Genomic DNA, 16,265 nt, shown 5'->3' with positions numbered 1-16,265 from the left:
CTTCTCTTCTCCGTCCTTTATTCCTCATCCGTAAGTAGAAGGTAGGGCATTTAGATAGAATGAGTGTATATCAAGAGGTGAAAAAAACCCACCGTTGAATTAGTTTTGTGCAGCATTTCTGTTGTTCTGGTAAGACAAAATACATATGCATGCTTGACCTATGAAATAGGAATTGTGTAATTTCTGTGATTCTGCATTAGTTAAATGCTCTTATGTTTGCATTCTAAAGGTGAACAATATAAAGGTGAACAGTAAAATTCATCCTATTAATTTAAAATTTAAATTTTGCCTTACTTAGAACCACATTAAATTGCAAATAAAAAGCACCATGACAAGTTGAGAGAGACTGTGGAAGGAAGGATAAAACTTTTTATTTTAGCATCTTTAACCCTTTTTTCTTGCTTTTTGAACAAGAAGCCTGAATTGTAATTTTGTGCTGGGTCCTGCAAATTACATAGCTGCCCTGTCCCGGCTCCCATTCCAATGGTGTCTGAATCTCGAGCTTCCAACACAGCACTGGCTCCCTGGGAGGGGTGCTACAAAGGGCAGTAGACTGAAAAGGGGGCAGGAAGACAGAGGCATGAGTTCCTCCTCAGGCATAATAATGTCACTTTGGCTTCTACAAGAAAAATCTGTGCGGCAGGCAGCTTTACCTTGGTCACCATGGAAACTGGTAATATATTAAAAATGAAAAGTTAAAACACCTTTCCACTGGCTCACCCTCTAGGAAGGAATCTCCTGTAACTAAAATATGTTAATAGATGCAGCCTCCTGCTGGCCCCTGCCAGACCTCAGGTGACAGAGTTCTTTCCTTTCAAGCACAGGCTTCCATGAAGCAATTACCTTTCTTTTCACTCTTTCAGTCCAGTGAACAAGATAAAGATAAGAGAAAACCAAAAGCAATCCATTGTATTCCAATGAGTATGAGCTTAGGGCTTCTCTTCAGACACACAGAACTGAGCTTCTCTGTCTCCTAGCTTTCTGTTAGGTTATAGTTCTAGATTTTCTTAGAACTGAAAGCAAATATCTTTTGGAAGATTTTGTTTATAGTTTGGTCTGAGTCAAACTTGGAAGACCGAACTCTCACCTGACATTAGGTTTACTGTGGGGGGAAGGTAGTGAATTTCAACATCCCTCCTACCTTGAGCTTCAGAGGCATCTTCTGTGACCAAAGAAGGAAGCAGCCCAGGATAACAGAGTGATGGAATCTGTGTGGCCCCTCGGTGGGTGCTAGCTCTGGGAACTTTGTTCCCCTCTCTGGCTGTGATTGGGAAACTTTGCAACTGGTCTTCCCAAGAGAACACAAAGAAGAATGCTGAATATTGATCTTGCCCCCTCCAAAGAAATCCTCAAAGAGCCTCACCTCATGAATGCACTCAGGCTGGCATCTAATTTTCAGGAATTACTCCATAGTAGGAATGGAGGGCTCTCACCATCATTCGCAGTAGGCTTTCAAACCACGGAAGCCCCGCCCCTGATATTCAGACAACACCTCATCCCCTCCCACCCAAACTCCTGCTTGGGTGGAAAGATGTAAATGAAGAGCAGCATCAGGTGGCCCATATCAACACACACACCGGTGCCGTACCACACACCTGGGGAGCCGGCCCTGCAGGGACTCTAGCCCACAGACTCACCTGTGTTGCTTACTCGATGGGAAAAGAAACAAATCTGCTCATGGTGCTTTTCTGTGGAGAGGAGATAAGTGTCCTAATTAGGAAAGTTTAGAAAATGAGTGATTGAGGCATTATTTGACCTGATTTGGGTATTGCTACAGTTTGAAGCCTGAACACATTAAGCAGTAGTGAATTAGAGTAACAGGGTAGGCTAGGCAGAAAGAAAGAAAATCCTTAATGTGTTTTCTATTGAAATTACCTCTAAATGGCTTCTTAGAAATAGGTCAAGGAAAAAATAGATTTATATATTCACTCGCCATCCATCCTTTGTGTCCAGCTTGTTATCCAGAAAGTTTTAATTCTGTGGTTTATTACCATTAGAGCATTAACACAAACAACACTGATATATGTAGATAATGACTTTCAACATGACCGAAATGTCTAGAAGTGTAGTGTGCTGGGAATCAGGCTGATTTCTTTGTGGGGATTCTTGTATCTGACTTCAAATCTTGCTGAAAAATCAACTCCTCTGTGAAGACTTTTAGGCTCTCCCACCTGCCACCATACATACCTCCCATAGCCTAACAGGTTTAAAAAAAAACATTTAAAATAAGTATTACTTTTTGTCCTTGCTTCTATTATTGCGGTGGTATAGTGCAGTAGAAAAGGCACAGGGATAAGGAGGCAAGCTGGCCTGCATGTAAAGACCAGCTCTCTGGCATTACAAGCCACACTATTCAGGGCAAGTTGTAACTCTTGATTTCTTCCACTGTAAAGCAGGGATGATGGTTATACTGACTTGGAATTGTTATAAGATATGATATAATGAAATACAGAATGTGCATTATTCAAGAATAAATGTCCAAGATAATTATTCAGGCATTACTCACCTGCCCTATTGTAATAGCTTCTAATCCTTAGAATTTATGAATGTGTTACTTCACATGGCAAAAGGTATCATGCAGATGTGATTTAAGTTGAGGATCTTGAAATGGGGAGATTATCCTGGATTATTTGGGTAGGCCTAATATAATCACATGGTCCTTAAAAGTGGAAGAGGGGGGCAGAAGAAGGGTTGGAACCATGAAATGTGAGGATTCTACCCACTATTGCTGTCTCTGAAGATGAAGGCACAGGGACCTAAGAAATTCAAGTGGCCTCTAGAAGCCAGAAAAGGAAGAAAATGGATTTGCCCCTAGACCTTTTCATAAAGAAATGCAGCACTGCCTACACCCTGATTTTAAGCTTCAAGACCTGTGTTGAAATTTTTACCAACAGAAGATAAGATAAGATAATGAATTCTTGCTGTCTTAAGCCACTAAACTTTAGGTAACTTGTTATAGCAGCAATAGAAAACTAATACACTCACCTTATGTATTTTCCACCTGACAGCCAGAGCGAACTTTTGAAAACCTTGGATGGATCATGATACTTTTCTGCTCAAAACCTTCCAATGGCCTCAGTCTCACTCTGAGTACTCCGAAGACTGACAGAGTCCTCAGGACCCTACAGTTTCTGGCCCTGCCGCCTCCCTGACCTTAGCTGTATACATCTTCCCTCTCTTACTCTGGCTGTTCCTAGAACATGGCAAGCCCTCTCCTCACCACAGGGCCTGTGCCTCCACTCAGGTTCCCTCTCCCTGAAATCCTCCAACCTCAGAGTTGGTGTGGTCTGGTGGGTAAGCACATGGGCTTGAGCCAGCTTGCCTGGGTTCCAGCCCCACCTCTGCCACTTGCTAGATAGATAGATAGTGTTGGCAAGTTATTCAGCTTTTAGTTAAAAAGCAGTGTTAGTTTAGCGCTTCAGTTTCCTCATCTGCAAAATGAGGATAATCACAGCTCCTAGAGCATGTGATTTTCATGAGGATTTAGGACTGTACCTGCTTCAGCTAGACCCCTCAATAACCGTTTCAGTGCGTCTTTGTGGCTCAATGCCTTTTCCTCTGTCTTGGCTCAGCTTACTGATTCTTATGATTCTCTGTCACTTTATTGTATTTTTCCTCCCTGAACTCATCACCACCTGACATGTATTTATTTGCTTATTCCCATTGGCTCCCTTACTAGGCTGTAAGCTCCATGAGAGCAGGGACTTTCTTTTGTTCACTATTGAATCCTCGGCTCCTGGTACAGTGTGTGGCTCCAGTAGGCTCCCGATGTTTGTTTGAAAATGGATTTATTCCTGTCGGGAATACAGGAGAGGAGACATCGACAGTGAATCTGAGGTTGAAGCATAAGACCTCTAAGGCTTTTCTTTTGTCCCCAAGGTTGAAGATGTTGCTCACGTTCACAGCCCCGAGTCCTGGTTGTTTATTTGGTATCTCAGGCAAAGTTTTGTCATAGGTACTTTCTCATGTCCTTTCTAGCTGATGTCTTTCCCATAAGGGCCCTCCAATGGAGGTTCTTGGTTCTTGGTTCTTCCATGTTCCTACCTCTAGGAAACACATTTTACTTGCCTGAGTCCTTAGGTACCTACCTGGTGCCATGCAATAGTTGATATTCATGCCTTAATAAAACAATTTATATGCATTGAGGGAGCACGAGGTCCTAATATAACTAAAAATGCCTATGACCCCAGATTACTTCTAATGATACAAAGTGTTGACCATGAGGCAGACAGGAGGGAACAGTTTTAAGGGAGACTCCTTAAAATCATGTCACATAAAGAATTGTCATTTATAACTCTTACAGTTGCGTTGTAATTTGTCAGTAGTACTGTAGAAACTGCTAAAAAATAGGATGTGGCCTATTCGGAGATTTAAGTCCTACATGGTATAAGGTCATTTAGAGTAATCTTATTTAAAGAATTTTCTGAATATTGGTGGCACCTTGCTGCTACATGCAGACTTGTGCACACAGAAATAGAAGAGCAAGTATTTTTAATTATCTGATTATTCAGGCCATTGATAGAGCTTAAAAAATGAAATGAATGATGGTTTATTTGACTGAATTAAGAGCATCAGCTGGTTGACTTGTATACCAGTCAGGGTTTAGGTGCAAGTAATAAATACTCCATGGTTTCTTTTTTATTGTGGTAAAATATACATAACATAAAATTTACCATTTTAACAGTCAACTGTACAATTTCACTGACATTAAGTATATTCACATTTTGTGCAACCATCACCACTATCCATTTCCAGAATTTGTTCATCATTTGAAATAGAAACTCTGTACCTGTTAAACAATAACTCCCCATTCATTTCAACCCGAAGGCCTCTCGTAACATTTCTTGTAGAGCAGATCTAGTCCTAACAAACTCAGCTTTCATTTGACTGAGAATGTCAATTTCTCCCTCATTTTTGAAGGACAGTTTTGCAGATATGTAATTCTTGTTTAACAGTTTTCTTCTTTCAGCACTTTAAATATGTCAATTTTGCTCCCTTCTGGTCTGAAAGGTTTCTGCTGAGAAATCCAGAGATAGTCGTACTGAGGATCCCTTGTGGGTGGTGAGTCACAACACCATCAATTATTTCCTTAATCCCAAGTTGCTTCTACTCTCCATATTCAAACCAAGTTTTCTAGATTTATCTCTTTCATATTTCTTAAATGTATCCTTTCACCTCTATCTTCATTGCCACGAACTTAGTTCATCTCTTGTTAGGACTACAATTCTGCTTCCTACCGTGTTTTTCTAAGTATGCTTTTGACTTTCTCTGGTACATTCTCAGAGTTCCATAAATTTGATCTGAAACACTTATGGCCATGATGTTTAACTATTTAAAGTTGTTTGTTGGTTCCTCATGGCCTTTGGCAAAGTCCAGGCTTCTGGCCATGACATTTAAGACCTCCTGCCTCAGTCTCTCTTTGACCAGTTTTCTCAGGCTTATTCCACTACTGGCGATTTCATGAGTGTTGTGGGTATCTTTTGTAACTACATGCCCGAAAAGTACTTTCTTTTCTTCATCTTTGCTTGGATGATTTCTACCCACCACTTAGCACTTGGCCTAGGACACACTTCATCTGGAAGTCTTATCTCATCATTTCCTCACCACCACAGATTAAATATTTTTCATGCTCTTAGGGCATCTTGTATATATTTTTATCGTGCCACTTGGCACTCTGTATTGTACAATCTTTTCTTTTTCTAAGTGTTTTCCTGCTGTACAGTAGGGAATGGACATTTTTTACTTAGTTTCATGTTTTTAATGCCTAACAAAATGTAAGTTCTATAAATCCATGTGGAATGAATAAATGAATGAGTCACCACCATCCTTATTATAGGAAAACATTTAAAAAAAACTGTCAGAATTCCTCTTATCTTTCTTTAGAGAAAATTTTTAAAGTTTCATTATTATTAATACTTTGCAAATACCCAATAGTGAATGGAAAGAGCTTGACCAGTTTCTATGTCTTTCAAGAGAAAGAATTAATGTACTACAAGTAGAATCTTTCCAGATTTTTTTTTCAATGATGTAGCCCATTCCCATGTCTCATTTTAAACTATCCTCTCAGTTGCTATCATTTCTCAAGCAGCCATTTTTATTGTTTTCCATTGTTTCTTCACCTTCCCAGTCCCTATTACCAAGTGGAGACCCTAAAACAGTTATTTTCCCCTCTACTAAGGGAAGCATCACTGTTGGTGCAGGACCATGTTCTTCCAGCACATAATTTGCTATCACATTGAATAACATTTTATGAATATTTCCACAGGTCAACCTGTACCATTGATCTTCCTTATGACTGGTCTGTCTTTTGATTTTGGTTGTGAGGGCAGTTAATAACATAATGATTCTGGAGCTCAGCCCTGAATATTGCATTATCGCCTATAAAGGGGTTAGTTTAATCCATCAGAGCTGGAGAGTGATCAAAGAAAAGAGTGCTAAATCAAATTAGGTTAAGTGCACTGAGTGAGAGAGAGTCATGCAGCACCCCTACAAGCTGACCAGTCATTTCCACAGTTGTCATTTCCTTTGAAGAAAATAAAAATAAGACCCTAGAAAAGTGGCACTGTTCAGATAAAGGGGAAAAGTAGCTTAGAATTTCCATGGGACTAACTTCCTAACTGTATTCCTTGGAAGATGTAGAAAACAGGCCACTGCAAAATTTATGCCACACCCTTGTCATTTTTTCCCACTGAGCTCCCTATACTTTAGCTAAGTCGGGCTGCTCATTCTCTCTCAGTCACATCCTGAGCATTCTCACTTTTATACCTCCATATGGTTGCCTTGGAAAACATCCATTAGTGTTCTATTTCTCTGAGTCCTTCCCATTCTAAAATAGAGCTTCCTACATGGAAGTTCACTGTTTTTCCATGCAATGATCTCTTCCTGTTTCTATGAGTACAAAGCAGTTTCTTCAATCCTCTCTTCATTATCTACCTTATGTGGAGATTACTTTTTGTATGTTATGCACCTTAAAATCCCTAGCCCAGTACCTTGTGTCTAGTAGGTGCTCAGTAAGAGATTGTAGCATGCATGCCGCAAATGTGCATGGTTCCAGCAGCTGTGAGAGCAGCGAAGGAGGCACTCTTTGGTTGTGGGAGAGACAGAGAGCTGGGACCACAGGGATGCACATGAGCATGAGTGATGTTGGGACTGAGGCAGCGGTTCCACAACTAACACATGCAAGAAAAGGTGCTGAGCCAAAGGCGCATTAGAAATGTCAGAGCTTTGACATATTCCTGCCCTTTGGGAGGGAGGGAAGGATATGAGAAAGAGAGCCAAAGCCAGATCCCTATGTCCTGCTCCATTATGCCCTCTTATCTCTTGATCGGAGTTATTCTGGGAAGAAAAAGAATGTGACCCTGAGTCTCAAGGAGGATGAAGAAGCCCAGCAGGATGGAGACTTTTACATTTCTGACGTTGAACACAATGACAAAAATGACCTAAGCTTTTTTATAAGGAGCACTTAAATTATTTTGGCAACCCCCCACCAGGGGGCCACTGGTATTTGGAGAGGGGGTTCAGGTAAAAATAATGTGAGCCATATGCACTCGGCTCTCTCCAGGGGCTCAGGGTCTGTGTAACATTTGCTGTTGCTGATGGAAGTTTGATTTGCAAAGTCCACTTTCAGCTCCAGTTCCAGCCTTGGGCTCTGGGGTCCAGGGCTGTTTTTCATATCTCAATAATCCTAAAGGAAATTTCATGTTTACTCTTGTCAGACTGCTCAGGCTAAAGAAAATATCAGGTGTTTTTTCCTTTAAATTGGAATTAGATCCACTTAAGGTAGGAACACTCTTATGTTAATTTGAACTTGATTGGTAAAATGTGAGCTAATTTTAAAAATACAATTTCTTTTCTAGATAAGCTCTTTCAAACATGGGTTTTCCATGCTATTGAGACAAAGACTTCAGAGTATTTTCTCTCTTTTGCTCTGTGAGGAGATGGAGGAATACTTTAATTCCCCAGCTCTGAAATATTCTGTATTCCTGTGTGTTGTTACTGTTGAGTCACGTCTGACTTTCTCTGCTGTTCTCTCATTTTGCCCATCTTCTGCATGTTTAAAGAGCTAATTAGCGTCAAATTACTTTATTAGTTGCAAGTTTGCCAACAATTTTAGGCTTTTTATAATCTGCTAAAGCCATTCATCTAAAGAGACTGTTTACTATTTTGTTCTGAAAATTTTAAATACTTCAGAAAGCAATACTATATACAAAATGTAAAAACTTTTGTAATATGATATTTTCATCACTGCATATAAAGACTATGTTGCTACATTTGTTGTTTCTTTTTAACATTTTAATTCAAATGATGAGGTGGCAAAGAACAATTCTAGGGAAGAATTGTCATCCATAATCCCACAACACTAACATAAAATATTTTCATTTTTGTGTCTTATCCTTTAGGCCTTGTTCATATGCTTTGTAAGTATTTTTCTTGGTACTGTTGAAGGAATTGTATGCATGCCAATTAAAAAAAATTTTTTAACTAAAAGCCACATAGTGTCAAAAAATAGTCTACCTAAAACAAAAAGGGTAAGAAGTCAAGAGAATAGCAATAAAAAATGGTATGCTGAGAATTCGGGAGGGTGCTGATAGCAGAAAAAAACAGGGAAGGGAGTAGAGGAAGTCAATACTTATTAACTTTTTGGATGATTTTTAGTTTTTAAGTAACATTTGGTATATACATGACAATATAAAAATATATATGTAAGCCATAAAGCATAAAAGTACAATGATGACACCACCTAAGTTAGGTTTTGATCAAATATTCATTCAGTCCATCTATGTACTCCACTCTGATCCCATCCTACTGCCTACCTCAGAAAGACAATTGCTCTCCTGAATTTCGTGTTAAATGTTTCCTTGTTTTTAATCCTATATCAGAAGTGGAGGTACTGAGTCATGTACCTTCAGGCATATAAACTTAGAGTTATAAAGCTAAACCCATGTAGAATCCAAGACAGACTATAACTTCAAGATCTAAAGGAAAAAAAAAATCAAAGAAAATGTAAAATAATATAAACAAAAATAAAATACAAAGAAAGTAACAAAAAGACATTAGAAATATAAAAAATGAAAACCAAAACTAAATGTATTTGTTTTAACAGCAGAAGGGAGTGAACTTAACTGTTGAGAGAAAAAGTCTCTTAGAATGGATTTAAAAATACACATTTAGCAACATGTTGTCTAAAAGAGAAAAAGCTAAAATGGAGTGTGACTCAAAAACTTTGAAAACAATGAACAAAAGTTTGCCAGATAAATATGAAGTAAAGATATTAAACAGTCAGGAGGGTCATTGAAAGTGAAGGGTTTAATCCTCAATGAGGCTATTAAAATAATGAAATTCTAAAAACCAAATAAAAGTTTTGAAATACAAAAAGGAAATATCTTTGGAAATATAAGTAAAAATTGATAGTAGCATAATAGTTGTGGCAGATGTTAATATACCCCTCAGTCCTTGATAAACATGTAGACAAAATAAAATACAGGATATGAATGATATAATTATTGATACTGATTTTTTTTTTTTTTTTTGCGATACGCGGGCCTCTCACTGTTGTGGCCTCTCCCGTTGCGGAGCACAGGCTCCGGACGCGCAGGCTCAGCGGCCATGGCTCACGGGCCCAGCCGCTCCGCGGCATGTGGGATCTTCCCGGACCGGGTCACGAACCCATGTCCCCTGCATCAGCAGGCGGATTCTCAACCACTGCGCCACCAGGGAAGCCCGATACTGATTTTTAAAGATATATATCAATCCTTCTATGTTACAAACAGAAAATACATATTCTTTACTACCACTCATTAAATTTTTACAAACATTGATCATATATTAGATAAAACTAGTTCATAATTTCCTCAAAGTAAAAATAGTATAGGCTATATACTTTTAATGTAATTAATTGAAATTAGAAATAACAAAAATAGAATTTACATTCCTAATCAAAAATTTAAACAAACTTTTCTAAATAACTCTTAGATCAAAGAAAAAATAAAAATTGTGATCTCAAAAGTGCTAGAAAATAATGGTAACAAGAATACTGAATAGCAAAACCTGTAGATGTGACCAAAGGTATAATCAGAAAAAAATTCAGAGCCCTGAACATTTTCTTTTTTAAAAAAAGAAAAAGTGGAAGTCAATTAATTATGCACTCAATTCACCAATTTGGAAAAAGATTGATGCCAAAAACGTGGCCTCTGTGCACTGGTGCCAAATAAAATCTCAGAGACAAGAGTTTGGGGTGAAGTAGAAAAGAATAGCTTTATAGTTAGTCAGGGAAATAGGGACACAGTGGGCTCCTGCCTTTGAAAACTGTGTGTCCCACCCAACCTGGGAGGATTTGGTGAGGAGTTTATATAAGCAATGGTTAAAGGGTGGGGTTGCTAACAAGAGGGTGTGCGCAGGGTCTGAACTCCTTTAATCTGGCCTCAGGTGGTCTCCTGATCTTGATGAGCTTCTCTGGTTCCTTTAATCTGGAACGAAGAATACGAACACCTTTCATTTGTAGGGGGATTTTTAGTTCTGTGAAGAGTTCAAAGATTTTTGTTTTTTGTAGGAAGAATGCAAGGGCTGCAACTGACAGGGCCCCCTGGCCCACCTCCCATACCAGGTGTGGCGGAGGACCCGGGCGTGGATGCCCTCAGTGGCATGCATGTGCCGCCACCCCTCCAGCCCCACTCACTCCCTGGGAAAGGGGCCAGAGCGGCTGCCCTGTGATGACCCCTGCCTCTCAGTCCGCAATGACCTCCCCACTTTCCCCGACCCAGCCTGTGCAATGATATTGTTTTGTGTATCCCTACAGGCGGAACCAGAATCCTGCCCCAAGGCTGCACTATTGTTTCTCTTCCCTTGTCTCTGCGTTCCCTCCCTTCCCTGATGAGCAACTGTTTGAATCTGTCCTTTGGGACTTGGGGAAGGTCACGGAGGCTGGAGTCTATTCCTTACAAACAAGAAATGGGGGACACAGAAAGGCTTCTGTGTCCAGGAGCCCCACAGGGTCCGGCTCGGTTTCAAGCTTATGTTTACTTATGTTACTTATGTTTACTTTACATAAGTAAAGTAAAAGGAATAAAATAATTTAGATAAATGCAGAAATTAGTGAATTAGAAAACAGAGACAAGTCCACAGATTTGAGAAATAATCCTAAGAGCAAAAAAAGAGAGAAAACACAAATATACAAAATAGGAATTAGAGAAAAAAATATTGCAGTTATGAAAAAATAAATAGTAATTATAAGAAATATTCTGCTAATAAATTTGGGACTGAATGAGGAGGAAGACTTTTGAGGACACTAGAAATAAGCAAAATTGACTCAAGAATAAATTAAATATGTCAGGGGTCCCCAAGACCAGGTTTAGATGGATGATCTGCTGGAAAGAGTCACAGAACTTAGAAAAGCTGTTTATTACAGTGAAAGGGCAGGTTAAAATCAGCAAAGGAAAAAGGATTTCTCATGGAGCCCATGAGAAATCATTCACAACTTTGTCCTCTCCCAGCAGAGTCACAAACACAAAGCAACATTGTGTGGAAATAAGCTGAGTGTTGCCAACCAGGAAGCTCACTTGAGCCTAGATGTCCAGTGTTTCATGAAGGCTCAGTCACATAGACCTGGATTGCCTGTGGGACTGACTTTTGCTACTACTTAGTTTCCAGCCCCTTCAGAGCTCAAACTGATACAGCATGGCCCAGGGCCCCAGGTGAACAAAAATAGGCATTCACCTTAAATCACATTGTTAGCATAAATTGTCTGGCTTGGCCAGAGGCCTCAGACATGCAGAGACACTCTTTTCAGGCAGGGCATCTAAAGGACTTAGAGGTTATCTCTGGGGAGCTGGTCGAGGGCTATTGCTAAAGACCTTTGGAATATGAAGGTTTGGGACAACCTAGGGCTGCGGAGTTAACACTTTACTGCACACAAAATAAACCAATTATTGTGAAAAAGATTTTGAAAGTTGTTAAGATCTACCATTTCAAAAAGCACTAGGCTTCTAAAGCTTCATAACTAAGTTCCTTCCAACTTTAGAGTATATAATTGCAGTGTGATTCAACCCTTCCTGGAGTCTATAGGAAGAAAGAAATCCTCTTTATTAATATAATTTCAGCATAAAAACATACTACCAAGGACAAATGATGGTTCAGAAAAGAAAGCTACAGATGAATCACACTTTTGGATATTGATACAAAAATCCTAAACAAAATGTAAGCCAGTAGAATCCAGGAGTACGTTAAAAGAATAACATACTGTCACCACGTAGAGTTCATTCCAAGAATGGAAGTATGGTTCAATACATAGAAATAAATCACTATACTTCACGTATTAATAGTTCAGTGGAGAAAAGAAACTATATTATCCAACAGATAGCAGAATAATATTTAAGTTCGTCATCTAGTTCTGATTTTAAAATAAAGTAAAATAAGAAAGTATTTTCTCACTTCAATTAAAAATGTATATCTCAAATTGTTAGACAAGGCCAACCACCATCTGACTTTTATTTAGCTACTAATTCTAGAAGTATTGGCCACTATTATTAGATGAAAGAAATACAAGTTGAGAAAGAATTTTAAAATTATTATTTGCAGATGACATGACTATATACCAGGAAGAACTAAACCAACTAGAACTTTAGTATAAACTAAAAGGAGCTCAATAATATGACTGGTTAAAAATTGGATACAAAAAGTCAACAGTTTTCTAGTTTTTAACAACAAAAACTAGTTAGAAATTTAAGAAATGACTCCACCTAAAGTAATTCATAAAATATCTGTGAATAAATTTAAATGAGATCTATATGAAGAAAACAATAAAACTCCTTCCAGGGATATAAACAAAGATTTAAATAAATAGAGAGACAGCTTCTTCTGTTTGGAGGATTCAACATTTTCATGGTGCATCTTCTCCAAAAATTAATCTAATAAATTTTGATAAATCTCATGCAGTCCTAATATAAACTCTAATAGTATTTCTTTTGCTACTCTAAAAAATGATTGTAACATTCATCCTGAAAAATAAATATGTAATAACAGCCATGAAAATTAAAACCAAAAATGTCAGAATGTTTCTATTTGAAAAGAAATTAAGTAGTGTCTTTCATAATTCTCTTAATGCCATAATATTTAAGAAAGAGGTACTAGTGAAGTCCAGACAGATCTAAGGGATATGTGTCTGGAAAAGATAAAGTACAGAAAGTTATTTTCCATTAACTCCCTGTTCTCTCATGCCTGCTTTGAGTCCCAACATGGGTTGCAAATGGCAGCAGCCAATCCCAGGCTCTCCCTGCTGCCTTCTGTGTGGTCTATTGACCAGCTCACTTCCCTGCCACCTTCTCCTTTTATAGGAGGAACTGGAGAAACTATTGTGTAATAAGCTTAGATTAGCCAATTAATATGAGACCATTTGTAGTGACATCCTTTTAGTTCCACAGATTATGAAACCAAACCAAAGTAGCAGGTAGAATTATAAGACCAGAGACTTGATGTGTATGTCACCCAGAGAACAGCCTCTGATATCTTTTTTTTTTTTTTTTTTGTACTCTGGGGAATTCCAAGCCTCTAATGACTGTGCAGAATTAGTAAATCACATCTGATCTGCAAACCAGAAGGAATCTTTTGAGATGGATACTGTATTCCTATGTAATAAATGTTTTCTTATTTTAAAGTAACAAACCTACTTTTGTTTAACTTACAGGTGGCTAGAATTGTTGCTGTCATCCTTAGAAATCATTGAAAGGAAAAATAAACCTAGATTTAGGGCTTTGAACTGATACTGTAATGGGATAAGACTCTTGAGAACCTTGGCAGGAGGTGACTATATTTTGTATTTGTTAGGAAGATAAATCACTGGGCCAGAGGGTAGGCTATGGCAGGCAGAATTTTACTCTGGCCCTCCAAACTCCCACCCCCTGGTGTGCCACAGTCTCTATAGTTTTCTTACCTTGAGTGTAGGTGGAGCTAGAGAATGTGATGGGACATTACTCCCATGATTAAGTTACTAATCAGTTGATGGAGTTAATGAAAAAGGCAGATTATCCTTACTGGGCCTGACCTAACCAGGTGAATCCTTATAAGGCATGGTACTGGGCATCTCCTGAAGTCAGAGAGAGTCAAAGTAGTAGGAACATTCTCTTGCTGGCCTTGAAGAGACAAGTTCCTATGAGTCCTACAACCAAAATGAACTGAATTCTACCATCAGTCTGAATGAGCTTGGAAAGGACCCCAAGGTCCAGTAAGAACACAGCCTGACCAACCCTTAGAAACAAGATTGCAGCCTTGTGATGCCTGAGCAGAGAAGCTGGTTGAGCACCGCTGGGACTTCTGACCTATGGAACTGTGAGATAATCAGTGAGAGCTGTTTTAAGCTGCTGTTTGTGTTAATTTGCTATGTAACAGTAGAAAACAAAACACACAGCCTTCTAGTGGAAGAATCTTAGGAAATAGCAGGGGTTTCGTTTGCTTTGTTTTGTTCCTTTTAAAACAGTAAACAGTTTTATTTTTTGTGTGTCCTTGTCTGTGTCTCTTTCCTCTTCCCCCACCCTTCTTTCTCTTCCTTTTTTCCACCTTCTCTTCCTCCCTCTATAAATCTTCCTTTGAAGTTTCTCTTCCTAGTAAGACTTGATCTCTGCTTCTGTCATGATATATTTCTGTATTATGGCCATGTGCATTTGTAATCAGTGGAATTGAAAGGGTCATAGAGATGTCATAAAGAGCTCCACCATTAGTTAGCCCAGTGGACTTGAGCAATTTACATAACTCATTTGCAAATGAGAAGATGTCTAAAGGTTCCTACTTGCACAAAAGTTCAACAATTCTATGAACTGCCCATATCTGTGTGCAAAATTGGAGATAATTGTGTCACTGTTTTGAGGGTGTTTTGAAGGGTAACATAAATGGCTACAGTCAATAATTTATCTTGAACAGCTGTCTCCCCTGGAACAGGCTCATGATGTTCCTAAATCACCACAGCCTCATTAGAGAGTTTCACGTAGGTTGTAAGGATTGGGCTTTCATCCCAGGCAGGCTCTGATTTATCTTTCCTGTAATATCACTTCAATTTCCTTACCAACAATATAGAAGAAATCTAAAAGAATAGATGCCCAAAAATGAGCAAGAATTCAGTCTTAGAGTGATCCTCCCTTCTGATGATCTCCTTTTAACAGGTTAGAATTAGCCTCTATAAATTCCACCTATATGTAATCAGCATTACTCTTCTAAGTACTGGGGATTAAAAGATGAATAAATCAGACCTTGAAGTAGCTCACATTCTTTTGGTCAAGGTTTGTGTATGACCGTATGACCATGAACAACCGTAAGCAAGTCAGAGCTTAAAATCATAACAGGAATATAATCAATGGATCATAGGGGTTCAGAAGAGGCAGATTTTAGGGTTGAGAATTTACAGTATTCTTAAATCCCTCCCCACTTTGTGGATATTGAACTGAGAGTTGTTGGAGGAGGGGAGAGAATTTTTGGATACAGCTGTTGGGTTAAGTCACCATCTCTTACCTACAAGGAAAGTTGAAGCTGGTACTTTCTCCTTCAAGTTGTGTGCCTGACACACAAGCAGTTTGAGGGGTAGTGAACATGTGTCTGATTCACCCTGAGAAGTCTAAATACAACCTGCATTACTGATTAGTTGAGGCAAAGTGTTATTAATAGGCCAGACACGTCATGCAAGGAGGTAGCATGACGTTATCTGATATCGATTGTTACATGGGGCTCCCTGGAGGGGCCTGGTCTCAGCAGGAAAATGTGGAGATTCTGGATATTTAAAGGTAGAGAAGTGGTTCCCCGTTTTTCTGGTCTCAGGATCTCTTTACACCTTTAAAAATAATTGTGGACCTTGAGGAGGTTTTGTTTATATGGGGTATAGCTATCAATTCTTATTAGAAATTAAACCTGAAAAAAAGTTAAATGTTCATTTATAAATTCATTAAAAATAGCAGCAATATTATATATTAACATAAATAACATTTTAATATGAAAATAACAAGTTTTCAAAAATAAACAAATAATTCAGAGCTGTTTTACATTTTTGCAAATCCCTTTAATGTCTGGTTTAAGCTGGATTCTGCTTCTGCACTCAACCTGTTGTTGTTCTGCATTCAATGTGCTGTTTTGGTTGAAGTATGGGAAGAAAGTTCAACCTTATACAGGTATGTACTAGTTGGAAAAGGGAGGAATATTTGAATAGCCTTTTCAGATAATTATGAATACATCCTATAGCCTCTTTAAAACACACTGTACACTTGTAAGAGAAAGAAAGTGAAAAAGGTAAA

The sequence above is a fragment of the Kogia breviceps genome, chromosome 1 (genome assembly GCF_026419965.1).
Source record: "Kogia breviceps isolate mKogBre1 chromosome 1, mKogBre1 haplotype 1, whole genome shotgun sequence".
In the NCBI taxonomy this organism is placed as follows: domain Eukaryota; kingdom Metazoa; phylum Chordata; class Mammalia; order Artiodactyla; family Physeteridae; genus Kogia; species Kogia breviceps.
The sequence above is the reverse complement of the archived record's forward strand: the minus strand, read 5'-3'. Positions refer to the sequence as shown.